Here is a 15,991-nt window from a genome sequence, read left to right on the forward strand (position 1 = left end):
AGTGTGTGTATGGGGCAGTGTTTGCGGGGCAGTGTGTGTAATGTGTGTATGGGGCAGTGTTTGCGGGGCAGTGTGTGTAGTGTGTGTATGGGGCAGTGTTTGTGGGGCAGTGTGTGTAGTGTGTGTATGGGGCAATGTGTGTAGTGTGTGTATGGGGCAGTGTTTGTAGTGTGTGTTTATGGGGCAGTGTTTATGGAGCAGTGTGTGTAGTGTGTATGGGGCAGTGTTTGCGGGGCAGTGTGTGTAGTGTGTATGGGGCAGTGTGTGTAGTGTGTGTATGGGGCAGTGTTTGCGGGGCAGTGTGTGTAATGTGTGTATGGGGCAGTGTTTGCGGGGCAGTGTGTGTAGTGTGTGTATGGGGCAGTGTTTGTGGGGCAGTGTGTGTAGTGTGTGTATGGGGCAGTGTGTGTAGTGTGTGTATGTGGGCAGTGTTTGTGGGGCATTGTGTGTAGTGTGTGTATGGGGCAGTGTTTGTGGTGCAGTGTGTGCAGTGTGTGTATGGGGCAGTGTGTGCAGTGTGTATATGGGGCAGTGTGTGTAGTGTGTGTATGGGGCAGTGTTTGTGGGGCAGTGTGTGTAGTGTGTGTATGGGGCAGTTTTTGTGGGGCAGTGTGTGTAGTGTGTGTATGGGGCAGTGTTTGTGGGGCAGTGTGTGTAGTGTGTGTATGGGGCAGTGTGTGTAGTGTGTGTATGGGGCAGTGTGTGTGTGGGGCAGTGTTTGTAGTGCGTGTATGGGGCAGTGTGTGTGTGGGGCAGTGTTTGTAGTGCGTGTATGGGGCAGTGTGTGTATGGGGCAGTGTGTGTAGTGTGTGTATGGGGCAGTGTTTGTGGGGCAGTGTGTGTATGGGGCAGCGTGTGTATGGGGCAGCGTGTGTAGTGTGTGTATGGGGCAGTGTTTGTGGGGCAGTGTGTGCATGGGGCAGTGTTTGTGGGGCAGTGTGTGTAGTGTGTGTATGGGGCAGTGTTTGTGGGGCAGTGTTTGTGGGGCAGTGTGTGTAGTGGGCAGTGTTTGTGGGGCAGTGTGTGTATGGGGCAGTGTTTGTGGGGCAGTGTGTGTAGTGTGTGTATGGGGCAGTGTTTGTGGGGCAGTGTGTGTAGTGTGTGTATGGGGCAGTGTTTGTGGGGCAGTGTTTGTGGGGCAGTGTTTGTGGGGCAGTGTGTAGTGTGTGTATGGGGCAGTGTGTGTATGGGGGGTAAGGAGGGCAGGGAGGCTTTTTTATTTATTTATTTAATTAAACTTAATATATTCATGTCCCCCCTCCCTCCTCTCCCCCCTCTTACCTTTACTGGGAGGAGGGTCCCCCCTGGTGGTCCGGTGGGGATTCCCTGGTGGTCCGGTGGTGGTGAGATGAACTCTAGCCCAGTTACAGGGCTAGAGTTCACTCTCGCGAGATTTGGAGCGTTGCCGTGGTTACCGCGGCAACGCTCCAAATCTCGCGAGAGGAGGACCCGGAGGAGCTGCAGGTAAGAGCTCCCGGGTCCTCTCTCACTCCCTCCCCTGCCGGCTGTCCGCACAGTGCCTGCGGACCGGGGAGGGAGATCTCTGATCTCCCCTCCGGTCCGCAGGCACATTGCAGGGCTGACACTTGGGCAATGCCAGCCCTGCATTAGCCGGCAGGCTCGCACACCCCTGGGCGGCCCGGTACCGTTTGATCCACGGACCGGTACCGGTCCGCGGCCCGGGGGTTGGGGAACACTGCACTAGAGGATCCTTTGTAAGGACATTACAGGGTATATCTAGCCACTCAAGAGTGTTAGTGCAGTCCTGTTTGTAAATGCAACCCAGGTCGGCAAGCCTGTATACTGAGCACATGCACTAGGGACTGACATGTCCACTGTTCAGATATGTCAAGCTCCCATTATTTGGTCACTTGAGTACATGTGAACAGAAACAGTCATTGCAACTACTAGGATTACTGAAGACTTCATGGTGCATCGCTTTGGTTTAGCCTTTTGGCACATGGGTCCATGCTGTTTTTACTGGAATGGCAAAGGTCAATTAATAACATGCAGTTGGCACAGAATCCTAACTAGAACCAAATCTGATTTATTCGGGGATTTTAGGCTGATCCTTCTCAGTATTTTCACTGGAGAATGAGAAATCGCCTTTTTGTGCAGTTGGGGATTAAGATTTAGAAGTACCTTAGAGAGTTTGATGGATAAACGGGCAGATAAACAAATAGGAATTGTGCAGAAAAGCAAGTAATGGGAAAGATGGAAGATATTTACATTATTGCTTGCCAAGTATACTCATTTGTGATAGAAAAAGGATTATCTTGATTTGGAAGGCAACTCCGTAAAAAAAATCTTTAATTTGTATATTCCAGAACCACTTGTATGAATATATTTGTTTTTGTTATGTAGGAGGCTTAAGCTTGGTAAAAAAAAAAAAAATAAACACTCATCAACACATTAAAAAAAAATGAAAAATATAAATCAGTATGTATTCACTAAACAAAGATGAGCGAGTTCACAAGCAGTTTGTAAGGTTAGAGCAAAACATTCAAGTTCAAGAGATATCTTCAAGTTCAATATCAATATTTTTACTTTTGGAGTCTAGCTACTGAAGCGATCAGACGCATGGCCGAGGAGCTCCGAGAAGAAAAGAGCAAAAACAGTCGATAAAGGTGGGATTCACCACCCTACTCACACATCAGGGGGTATCCCTACATCCCCCAATCCACATGGGCTGCAAAACAAAAAAACAAATGCCTGACAAGCCTCGGCAGGGCATGAACATTGGGGACTTATGGAAACAGGCTCTGAGCGCCCCAGGCCCCAATATGGCATCCCTACATGGCGGCTGCTCCGACTTTGAGGATGGAACATCGGATGAAGCAGAGGAGGAGTATGTAGCAGAGCAGAGGTCCCTCGACAGCACCACGTATACCTCCGACGCCCATGGCGGCCTCCACGCCGGTAACAATGGAAGCGATCGGCAGGCTAATGGAGGACCACCTGCGCGGTCTGTCTAGCAGATTGGGAGTGGTAGAAAACCACTCTAACACCCAGGCCACCCATATCAAGGAGCTGCAACGGGCGGTCTCAGAGCTTCAACAACAAAATCTCCTCATGGAACGAAAGCTCGACGCCCAGGAAGATAAACGGTGCCAAAACAATCTGAAAGTGCGGGGAGTAGCAGAAAACATCTCAGAAGCTGAACTACCGCACTTCACTAGGCGGCTACTAACTGCACTTCTGAACCCCAAAACGGCTAAAGCGACCCAAATAACCGGTATATTCCGTATACCAAAATGAATCAAGGCACCAACCTCAGCCCCTGGAGACCTGATTATCCAATTCCTCAGCTGCACGGACAAAGCAGCAGTACAAGCAGCTATCAGAGGCCCACCAACCTACCTCTTTGAGGAGATGGAGCTCTCCTTCTATGCAGATCTTTCGGGAGGAACGTTGGCATGGAGGAGGGCACTGAGACCATTCACTTCCCTACCACGCACACACCAGCTCCGGTACCGTTGGGGCCCAGCAAACACACTGCACATCACCAAAGGAGAAGCAACGCATGTAATACACGACATGCAAGAAGCCGCAGCAGCACTGAGAGACTTAGATCTCCCTTTGGACTCCCTCGGAAGGGCGACACCTACAACCTCTCGAGGCCTTGACCCGGTACAAGCCAGGAAGCAAAGTACTGCCTAAAATGTTAGAACATTTGTGTCACCATAATTTGATTGCATTTGCATGTCACTGGCTTGGAATGGTTCAGACAATAATAATAATAATAGATATATATGTGCACTTGTTATTCTTTGTTTCTATAGAACAATGATGGCTAATCCTGCAACCGCAGGCGTTTGTCAACTATACTTCCTAGGGGACAAATGGCTCACAAACATCTGCAGAGCCAGATTTCGCCACCCCTGCTTTAGAATGCGCTGAAGGACACAAAATAGCTGTGTACACATAGCTCATTACTCTGCACTGTATCTATAAATCTGTTAAGCACTGGTATATATCTGATCTTATAGTATGACTGTTCTTTGGCAATACGGCACAGACGTCCACAAGGAGTTCACCCCCCTCTTCCACACAGTCTCGATAGGCTTATTCTTTTTTTTCATTAGACTTTAATTTCAGGATCATACAGCAATAGAATTATTATAAATCTAGTCTTAAATCAGGTTTTTTTTTTACAACACTACACCTGGATCTAAAATGTAGTAAGGTATACTGTCTTCCCATTTGATGGTTCTAAGTTCCTACATACAACAAAAGAAATAAATAATAATAATACTAATTGAGAAAAACTAAAAATCAAAACAACAAACATACAAAAGTACATGCCCTTCAAATGACATTGGAATAATAATGACAAGAACATATAAAGGTTGTTTGCAAGTTGGTTTTATTGTGCTGGATTCATCAAACACAGGCCTTAAAATAAAGCAATAGCCTCGCTTTGACTGCAGAAGTTGAGCCCGCAGTTTGCAGGTTTATGACTTGGGATTCACTGTTAATCCCGGTGACCGGCGGATCGTACGGCAGACCCATCTCATACCATACTTTGCATTGTTTCGGAATTGTGAGAAGCTGGAAACAATTACAGGACATGCTGCCAAATACAGAAGCTGTATGAAGAGATACAATCTCCAGCCCTGAAATACATTATGGAAGCGATGATACATGCAAACACAGAAAGCCTATAACCTTTTCTGTAATATACTGCATGTGTACGCAGATCGCAAGACACCTGCAGTGTGCTCAGAGTTCAAAACTACTAGTAAAAGAAGAATACAGATTATAATCCATTTGTCAATGAGCAATTCTGTGCAACTAGCACAATGTATGAAATACAAGCAATGTGCTCAATGTGTACTTTTTTCCCCATTTAGTTTCCCCCAAAGAAAATTAAATCTTTATGAAATGCTCATAAAGACTGTGTTTACATTTCCATAAAATTCCAACTCAGTCAAAAGATAAAAGACAAAGTAGGGACTGCTTTATCTGATGTACTTTTCCTATGTTCGGCAAGCTTGGTAAAATTAGGAGCTACCTTTTGCTATGGAGGAGCCCTGCAGTCTTTTGCTACCTTTAGCTACCTTTTCGCTATGGAGGAGCCCTGCAGTCTTTTGGGATCCTCCATAGACATCAGTGCTGCACTCTTGTGCATGCGCGACAGCACAGCTCTGACGTTGGCTCCTGACAGAGGAAGTTCCAGGAGCTGTAGACGACCTTGCAAAAAGAGATGGCGGCAACTGCGAGGGACAGGTTCAGATAAGTAAAAAATACCTTCCCTGCACCCCGGGTCACAGTACAACTAGCAGTGTAGTCACACCAGAGGGGTATGGAGCTGCTTTAAGATACTTGTACATACTTTATACCTCCCAACATTTCAAATGGACAAAGAGGTTCTGAGATAAGTTACGTGATGTACTAATAATTTATGAAGCTAAAATATAATTTAGAACAACAAGAAAGTGCCTTATTCACACAGATTGATTTCTAAACACATTAGTTTAAAGACACATTAGTGGTAGCTGTTATACACTCAGACACGACAACAATATGGAGCTCCTAGGAAAAAGGGACATTAGTAAAGAAAAGAGACAGTGGTCCAAAATAGGGACATTTTGGAAGTGTGCATACATTTTGCAGAATGCGTGTCTGAAAAAGAAGTGTATTTCTTATGAAAAACGGTTTCCATTCTAAATTTACATACAATGCATTAAAGTAGGACAACACACCTAATTAGCAGATCTGGCAATGCATTAATATCCTCAGTTCCAAAATCAAAAGGGAAGCCTTCTCAGAGAAGTGGCATTTAAAACAGCAGAAATTGGGAACCAATCCTATTTTATTGACCATGATTTTGGGATTAGATATTAAATAAGCAGGGTTCAGTACACTTTAAGTCATGTTAAGAACGCACACACGCACCAAAGCACAAATGGCAATAATTGGTCCTGCTGTAAGATGTTCTGTACTATAATATCTAATAGAATAACAAAAAAGTTATTACCTAATGCCCAAAGTGAACATTCTTTAACTTGGCTATTTTGATCAAAATTGTGCATTCCCAGTTTAGCGAACAACCCTGGAAATATCTTTCCCAACACTTGGTGAATAATTCACCTATTTGCAGCAGATCACAAAATTTTCATTTTCAAGCACGATTAAATATAAAAATCAAGAAAGTGTTTCACACCACTGTGGTCTGTAATAATGTTCCGCTTTAGTATGTTTTCTTGAAAATACATCTTTTAGATTCAATTCTGAAGAGTCTGTATTAATCAGTTTCCTGGAAAAAGAAACAGACGTTCGGAGAATGTAAAGGCAATGAGGTGGTCTGGGTGCCACGTCCCTCCTGTTTTCACCCTGCAGATGAAATGATTCCAGTGTTCACATTGCAGGGTTTAAATGCCTCTAGTGGCTGGGACTCTGTTAAATACTGCTATGATTTATAAAGCACCAACAAATTCAGATATTTCAATCATTTAGTCTCATAGAGGCAATCTGATTGGTGCAGCGTGGCGTTTGGCTGAGTATGCGCACTAGCCTTCCAATGCTTCAGTATGGGGAAGCGTTTTAATGGGTCAGATTGTTGATCTCAGCTAAGGAGCAGGGACAGCAGCACACAGGCCAGAGCTACGAGAGAAAAAAGGCACCGTATATATTCGAGTATAAGTCGAGTTTTTCTGCACTTTTTTTGTGCTGAAAAACCCCAAATCGACTTATACTCGAGTCAATGTCTGTATTATGGCAATTTACTTTGCCATAATACAGACAATGGGGCTGTGTAGGAGGGGGCTGGCAGAGAGCGCTTACCTCTCCTGCAGCTCCTGTCAGCTCCCTTCTCCTCCGCGCCGGTCCGGCCAGCTCCCTCTGCAAGTCCCATTGTAAGTCTTGCGAGAGCCGCGGGGTCAGAGCGCGGCCGCGAGACTTACACTGGGAGCTGACCGGACCAGCGGGGAGGAGAAGGGAGCTGACAGGAGCTGCAGGAGAGGTAAGCGCTCTCTGCCAGCCCCCCTCCACTGAACTGACAATGCCACTGGACCACCAGGGAGTGAGAGCCTCCCTGCCATGTATCAAGCAGGGAGGGGGGACGAAAAAAATAAAATATAAATAATAATAAAAAAAATAATATTTTAAAAATAATAGTAAATTAAAAAATAATAATATAACAAAAAAAATTATAAAAATGCCCACCCCCCACCAAGGCTCTGCAACACATACACAAACTGCATCACACACACACACTGCATTCATTATATACACACACTGTAAATAAATATTCAATTAATATATATTTTTTTAAGATCTAATTTTATTTAGAAATTTACCAGTAGCTGCTGCATTTCCCACCCTAGTCTTATACTCGAGTCAATACGTTTTCCCAGGTTTTTGGGGTAAAATTAGGGGCCTCGGCTTATATTCGGGTCGGCTTATACTCGAGTATATACGGTAAGTAAAAAGGCATTCTTTGTAATCCCTACAGGGTGGAAGCCAGGCACCTCTCAACAATGTTCTTCATATCCCCTGTCATTGCTTTTAATGTTGTGGCTGATCAGACACAGTCCAGGAAAAAGACACAGCACCCAAGCAACTAGTTCCCCATACAAATAAACATACTCCGCTCACCGGTATTCATGTGCTTCAAACCCAGTGGTCCCCCGCTCTGCTGCACTGCATGATCACAGATAAATCTTTATTGTAGTATCAAATTTGTAAAAGCAGCATATCTAGACTCATACGCAAAGGGCACGTAGGGAGCGAAGGCAAGCCCATTTGGTCCGATCAAACAGAAGAGCTACTATATCTCAAACTGCTAAAAAAAAACGTGATGCTGGCTGTGATAAAAAGGTGTCAGAACACCCAGTGCATCAAAGTTTACTGTGTTTGGGGACGTGTAACAGCAGACGGATCATGATGATCCCTGTCCACTGCCAAAAGCGCCTTCAATGGGGACATGAGGATATGAACTGGACCATGGAGCAATGGAAGACGGTTGCCTGGACTGATGAATCTCAGTTTTCATTTTAGATCAGGTGGATGGCTGGGTTGTGGCGTGTGAGTCATTTTCCGGGGGAAGAGATGGCAGCAGGATGCACTATGGGAAGAAGGCATGCCGGCAGAGGTAGTTTTATACTATGGACAAGGTTCTGCAGGGAAACCTTAGGTACTGGCATTCATGGGGATGTTACTTTGAGATGTACCACCTACCTAAAGATTGTTGCAGACCACATACATTCCTTCATAGAAATGGCATTCCCGGATGGCAGTGGCCCCTTTCAGCAGGATAATGGACCCTGCCACATGGCAAAAATTGTTTAGGAATTGTTTGTAGAAACATGGAACTTGCAGGAATTAAAGGATCTCCTGCTAATGTCTTGGTGCCAGATACCACAGGCAGGGCCGGACTGGAAGAAAAATTCGGCCCGGGCATTTTTTATCACAGCGGCCCACTAAGAAGGGGGCGGGGCAGAGAGGGTGTGTTTCGTCATCACCAATGACAAACACGCCCCCTCTCAAAGTGAGCATGTTGGTTCAATACTCTTCCAGGGCAGACCATGCGCAGAGCTCTGCTAAAGAGCTCTAGCATGAGAAAAAAGCCCTGTATTTGTTCTGCACAGCGCAAGCAAATTTAATAACATGCTTGCACTGTGTTTCCTTGCAATTTGTCTCTGGTGTCTCTATAAATGGATACCAGGAGACAAAAATGCCAGGAAAGAATATTGTGCATGTGTTTGGAGCCTGCTTGTGGTATTGCGTGTGTGTAGAGTGAGCTGATTGTGGTGTGGTATTGTGTAACAAGGTCGGTTTTAGTAGTGTTGTGTATTTGGTGTAATGTAATGCATATATGGCTAGGGGCTGTAGAGAATGTGTGTATAGGGGATGTAGTAAGTGTGTGTGTATATAGGTGATGTAGTGTTTGTAGGGGTTGTAGAGAGTGTGTGTTTCAGGGTGTAGTATGTGTTTGTTTACAATGAATCTAGTGTGTTTATAAGGGATCCAGAGTGTGTATTTTAGGAATGAAGTGTGTGTGTGTATACAGGAGTCTAGTGTGTGTTTGAAGGACCCAGAATGTGTAGGAGATCTAGTGAGTGTGTGTATATAAGGATTCAGAGTGTATAAATTGATCTAGTGTGCGTTTATAATCCAGAGTTGGGTAAGGGATCTAGTGTGTGTCTGGGACGTAATGTGTTTAGGAGTGCAGTATGTGTGTGTGTGTGTGTGTGTATACATATATTCAGAAGTATTGTGTGTGTGTTTGGTGCAGTGGGTGTCTGTGAGGGATGTAGTGTGTATGTGAAGGGTGCAGTATGTGTGTGCGATGGATGCTGTGTTTGAGGGGTGCTGTGTGTGATGTGTGTGGGTGCTGTGTGTGAGGGTGCTGTTTATGATGTGTGTGATGGGTGCTGTGTATGATGTGTGTGATGGGTGCTGTGTATGATGTGTGTAAGGGTGCTGGGTGTGAGAGTACTGTGTGTGACGGGTGTGAGGGTGCTGTGTGTGCTGGGTGTGAGGGTGCTGTGTGTGCTGGGTGTGAGAGTGCTGTGTGTGATGGGTGTGAGAGTGCTGTGTGTGATGGGTGTGAGAGTGCTGTGTGTGATGGGTGTGAGAGTGATGGGTGTGAGAGTGCTGTGTGTGATGGGTGAGAGAGTGCTGTGTGTGATGGGGTATGAGAGTGCTGTGTGTGATGGGGTATGAGAGTGCTGTGTGTGATGGGGTGTGAGAGTGCTGTGTGTGATGGGTGTGAGAGTGCTGTGTGTGATGGGTGTGAGAGTGCTGTGTGTGATGGGTGTGAGAGTGCTATGTGTGATGGGTGTGAGAGAGCTGTGTGTGAGAGTGCTGTGTGTGAGAGTGCTGTGTGTGATGGGGTGTGAGAGTGCAGTGTGCTGTGTGAGAGTGCTGGGTGTGATGGGTGTGAGTGCTGGGTGTGAGAGTGCTGTGTGTGATGGGGTGAGAGAGTGCTGTGTGTGATGGGGTATTAGAGTGCTGTGTGTGATGGGGTATTAGAGTGCTGTGTGTGATGGGGTATTAGAGTGCTGTGTGTGATGGGGTATTAGAGTGCTGTGTGTGATGGGTGTGAGAGTGCTGTGTGTGATGGGTGTGAGAGTGCTGTGTGTGAGAGTGCTGGGTGTGAGTGCTGGGTGTGAGTGCTGGGTGTGAGTGCTGGGTGTGAGTGCTGGGTGTGAGTGCTGGGTGTGATGGGTTGAGACTGATGTGTGTGAATATTAGAAGGGATTTTGTGTGTGTGTGTTTGGGGGGTAAAAAAATAAAAATAATAGTTATAATGTCCCCCCCCCCCTCCCTTCTTACCTTTAGCCTGGGAGGGGGGAGGACCGGCATATCTTGGAGGGGGGGGCCGGCGCTCGCACACCATCCCTGGTGGTCCAGTGGGTGAGTGAACTCCAGCCTGCGAGGCTAGAGTTCACGCTCGCGAGATCCGGTCGTTGCCATGGCAACGCGCCGGATCTCGCGAGAGGAACCCAGCGGAGCTGCAAGATAGAGCTCCGCCGGGTCCTCTCCCTCCCTCCCCAGCCGCAGATCTATTCAAGTGGGCCGGTGAGGGAGATCTTTGATCTCCCCACCGGCCCTTCATGGCACACAGCGGGCCGGCGCTCGGATAGTGCCGGCCCTGCATAGACCGGCAGGGGAGATCCTGGGACTTCCCCTGCCGGCCTCGGCCCATGGCCACCGCGGCCCACCGGGCATTTGCCCGGTGTGCCCGATGGCCAGTTCGGGCCTGACCACAGGTCACGTTCAGAGATCTTGTTGAGTCCATGCCTGGATCCATCAGAGCTGTTCTGACAGCACAAGGGGGATCGACACAATATTAGTCAGGTGGTTTCAATGTTGAGGCTGATCAATGCATATTATCTAGGAGTCTGTTAACTTGTAACTGTACTCAGTTTACTATTTAATGTTGTCAGCCTTAACCCCTTAAGGACCAAACTTCTGGAATAAAAGGGAATCATGACGTGTCACACACGTCATGTGTCCTTAAGGGGTTAAATTATTGTTTTTACTTTTAAATTGCAAAATGCCAATGTTACATCTCTGTATAGAATTTGTTTCTTATGTTAATAAAAACATTTGAAATAATAATATATAAATACAAATCTGGTGCTTCTACTTAGTGGTGATCGTTTTTTAACTTGGGATGCAGGTATACAGTTAAAAGAATGCTTTATGTTTTCTATACGAATAATCTATCGTAGCATTTATGAAACCACACCAAAGAGAATATGCTTCAGTAAAGATGTTAACCATATGCATAGGATTTCTTCATCATGTGTGCTCGTGTAATAATAACCATACACATTCTCGCTTCTTATTTTTAGGTTTGCTGAAAGAAAATAATTAAATAAAAATATACAACCTCAAAACTGCCTGTTTGTTATCCATCAGCTTGGGTTGTTAACTAAAATGTGAACTGCAGGGTGATCCAGATTTTCATAATTTAGGTAATAAGAAATGTTCCAGTTTGGCTACTGAGGCTCAAAATGTCAATAACCCTAAAAATTGTATTTTATAATCTAATGATAGAAAGACAGCAGACTCATGCAATTGAAGGCATGCTCCGTCTTGCTGCTGGTACTAAGGCAGCAAACAATGACACATGGCAACCTTTGCATAATACCATCAATTCAGCCCCTGCAGTCACACCTACAGCCCCTAGAGGCCAGCCTGAGCAGCACAACGGGTAGCTATTATTCATTTGTTCCCGTTTAAATTCTTTGTTAAATGACCACTATAGGCACCCAGACCATTTCAGCTCAATAAAGTGGTCTGGGTGCCAGGTCCATCTAGGGTTAATCCTGCAGCTGTAAACATTCAGAGAAACTGCTATGTTTACATTAGGGTTAATCCAGCCTCTAGTGGCGGTCTCATTGACAGCCTCTAGAGGCGCTTCCGTGATTCTCACTGTGAGCCATCATTTATTATTTTGCTTAAAGGAGCACTATAGGGTCAGGAACACAAACCTGTATTCCTGACCTGATAGGGTTAAAACCACCATCTAGCCACCCTGGTCCCCTCATGCATCCCTAATATAGTAAAATCTTACTTGTATTCAAGTCTGGAGCTGCTTGCTTGTCCCTGTTTTATTTTGGCCTGCCCACTGCACACTGGAATCAGCAGACGTGGTAGCCTGATCGAATCACAATGCTTCCCCATAGGATTGGCTGAGACTGACAAGGAGGCAGATCAGGGGCAGAGCCATTCAAACACAGCCCTGGCCAATCAGCATCTCCTCCTAGAGATTAATTGAATCAATTAATCTCTTTGAGGAAAGTTCAGTGTCTGCATGCAGAGGGAGGAGGTACTTAATGTTTGGATGCACTTTAGGCAGCCATGACCCAGGAAGTATCTCTAACAGCCGTCTGAGGAGTGGCCAGTGAAGTTATCACTAGGCTCTAATGTAAACTCTGCATTTTCTCTGAAAAGACAGTGTTTACAGCAAAAAAGCCTCAAGGTACTGATTCTACTCACCAGAACAAATTCAATAAGCTGTAGTTGTTCTGGTGACTATAGTGTCCCTTTAATTTGGACTGTCAATATTGTATGTTATTATCCATTTTAGCATCTTTCCCTGGTCATAGTCCCACTCTCCCTCAAACCTCCCTAAAGCTGTGTTAATTTTGGCAGCAAATTTCAATTTAGTTTTAGTCATAGTCTTTTGACTAAAAAGCCATTTCAGTTTTAGTTGTATTTTAGTTTTTAGTCTACTTTTAGTCAACTAAATCTCCTGTAGGTTTTAGTCAACATGACTAAATTCTAATGGGTTTAGTTAAAGCCTCTGTCTCTTTTGCCCCTTCCCTAGCCCCTCTGTGCCTTTTGTGTCCTCCAAGCCCTTCTAGGTGTCTATTTTGCCCTTTCCTTAGCCCCTCTTTGTCTTTTTGTCCTCCAAGCCCCTCTAGGTGTTTCTCTTGCCCCTTCCACAACCACTCTGTGCAATCTCAAAGGTTTTAGTTAACTAAAATGTCACTAAAATTGTTAGTTGACACAATTAACACTGTCCTAAAGCAACTAGCTTCTATGATCCTCCTCTTCTGTTCTACCCACCTTACTGACCCTCAAACTGACTATTCTCTCCACACATCTGACCTTCACATCCTCTATGCTCTATTTCTTGCTTATTGCCAGAAAACAACAACTGAAGACTTGTAACTTGTATTTTCGTTAGAATATGTTTTCTGTATTTGCAAATGTCCTCTTAACGGACCGCCTGGCACCCCGACTGGGTACCTCCGTCTATCGCTGCTTCCTAGTACTTGCGAGTACCATAATCACTGCACTGGAACACCATAACCACTGTAGATCCCACAAACCACCGCAGCTTGGTTGGGGTCTCGCCGTCCTCCACCCACCCTGGACCCAAGACCAGGATCCAGCTTCCAGTGGGTAGACCTCTCCTAGTCCAGAGAGCGTAGCAGGAACAGGGGACAAAGCACAGCACTTGTGCCCACAGTCGCCGTGGCTTGACTCTGGCCCTGGAACTGCTCCTTCCTGGAGCCGAATGGGGAATTAGCTCTAGTCCGTACAAGGACGTTCCCCATTGAATCCCCTGCAAGCTGGAACAGCGGACACAGGAGTAAATCTTCTTTCCCTCCAATAACAGGACGACACACAGTTTTGGAGTGTAAGCTGGAATACAATTTTAATGGAGGCACACTGGCCTTTTATGCATGTTTTCCAACAAGTGCGGCACCCAGGTGCCAAACCAATAAAAACAGAGTCAAACAGTGAGACACTCCCATACACAAACAATAGAATCCCTACTCTGTGCTTAGGAGATAATTGAATCAGGAACTGTACTAATCTAACCTAATTATCTTCAAGCACAGAAAAAAAAATAATTTATGAAACCCCCAAAAGTACCTTAAAAACACATAAAAGTCACACCCCCTGAAAGCCCTGATCTGGTTGAACAACATGTCCAAAAATCACCCAGATCGGTTGAGGAATTTCCTGGAAGTCATAGTTTTTACTGACCGCAAGCATGGCCCCATGCCCAAAACAGTTCCAGGGAAATAAGTGCTAAACAGTTGGTCAAGTTCGGAAGTCTTTTACAGGTTTCCCTGCAGGGCCCATAGTCTGCGGCCGGGAGGCTGTCAAGCAGGCTCCTCCGGGAGCTCATGGCAAACTCAGGTAAAAAGGGGAGTTTGCCACAGTACTTAATGCAATCATTTCAATAAATTACAATGTTTAAAAGGAAAGAGAAATAAAGAAAAAGGCTACATGTGTCGTATAGAGAAGTAATGGGAGATGCAATTTTCATAAAAAGGAAAGACAAAAATAGTAATCTAGCACATGATTAAAGGTGTCATAAATACTCATAAAAGGTATTTTTGTAAATGACTGTAGACCTATTTTAAAACACATAACACAATTTTTTAAGAACGCATGTTTGACATTTAAAGCTGTATTACGTATGATAGAGGTTATATGCCTAAAAAAAAACAAAAAAAAAAAACACAATTTAACCAGAAGAATATATTTCAATGACTTCAGAAGGGGTTTGGAGTGGGGGGGATAAGTAACAGAAACTAATTTTTAATGTGCTTCGTGCGTAGAAGGCACACAGGCCCACAATACCAATATATTTACATAAAAGCCCCTTTAAGATGGTTTGAGATACTTTTCAATAATGTCAGAAATAGTTAAAAGCCACATTACAAGGATTTGCAGGCAAGCATTCCAGCTTCAGTATCTTTGTTAAGCCTAAAAGGAACCACAAGAAAAGAAGGAAAATACAGCATGAAACGAGGCACGGCCTAGATATTAATTTGTGTGCCAACAAAGCAGGCTAAAATAAATGACACAATGCCAGATTATTATTGTCATTTTTAATAGCACCAAATTTGGCCTGGAACTAAATAAAGCCACCACAGGTTCCGAGAGTCGTGGATAGGCTTGTAGTGATGGACCTATTGTCACAGAAGAGAATAGAGTGACTGAGGGATAAGGCCTACTACCAGCATGGCAAAAAAGAACATTATTGTACTTTTTCTTCTTTTGAAGGACTGTGCTTTTAACTCAGGAAATTAGAAACAGGAGGGCCAGAGGGCATACACATCCAAAGCTGCACACTGGAACACACACACGTTTTCAATTACAAAACATGAAAGAGACTCCTGACGAACGAAAGAAATAAAACTCCAGCCATTATTTCTGGGAGCCATATGCCAAAAAGAAGGATTTAAAAAAAAATAAAAAATAAAACCTTTAACAATCTGACATAAGTTCCAAAACTGGTTGTCTCTAACTCCTGAGTCAGGTTATGCTGCAGAATTTGGTGGCGAATTCTTTCACCCAACGTTACACTGGCCATCGGGAGTCTAGATACTAGAGCGAGAATCCTGCTTACTCAGCAACTTTCAAACAAGGGCCGATGCATTTACACAGTGAGATTAAAATAAAGGGAACCGTGAAATGGCATGACGTAAGGATAAAGCATAGGTCAGACAAAAAGTTAAATTAGCATCACAGCAGAGATGAGCTACCATTCCCCACGATGCAGAGTTAGGCTTTAACAGCTGCTCTAGTCCGCAGCATTAATAAATATTAGAAAATCATTACATGTATACTCACTGTACATCAAATCTACATATATGTTTAGTTTACATAATCTGGAGAGAAAAGGACAGACTTGGAACTTGTAAAAATATGAAAACAAATAAATCTAGGACATAAAGGTAGCAAGCTAAATGGCACACCCCAACTGATTAGTTTGCTATAATGTCACTTGTAGTATCCCCAAGTGAACTATTTCTTTCAATGGGTTGTCAGTGATAGGCTGAGGGCATCGGCTGAAACGAACTTCACACTGGGCCCCCCAGCAATACCTTGCTCGTACAGTGGCAGCAGCTAGGAAGGAAGTCAGGGGTCAGAGGTAATAGCAGGGAACTAACTGCATAAGATAAGGTGGCTCTCCCAAAATCCTGCCCCATAACATGCTCTTGTCATGGGGGTGGGAGTGTTCCTTTAAAAGTTGCCTGTCGTGGATTTTCGAGCAAATGAATAG

At 44.8% G+C, this 15,991-nt stretch overlaps 1 protein-coding gene across 5 annotated transcripts in view; it reads right to left on the reverse strand.

Moving 5' to 3' along the window:
* The window catches only part of TASP1 (taspase 1), a 168,385-nt gene that overhangs the window by 41,399 nt on the left and 110,995 nt on the right, over positions 1-15,991 (reverse strand). The gene's annotated exons all lie outside the window — the stretch shown is intronic.

This window comes from Pelobates fuscus, chromosome 2, assembly GCF_036172605.1.
Source record: "Pelobates fuscus isolate aPelFus1 chromosome 2, aPelFus1.pri, whole genome shotgun sequence".
Classification (NCBI taxonomy): domain Eukaryota; kingdom Metazoa; phylum Chordata; class Amphibia; order Anura; family Pelobatidae; genus Pelobates; species Pelobates fuscus.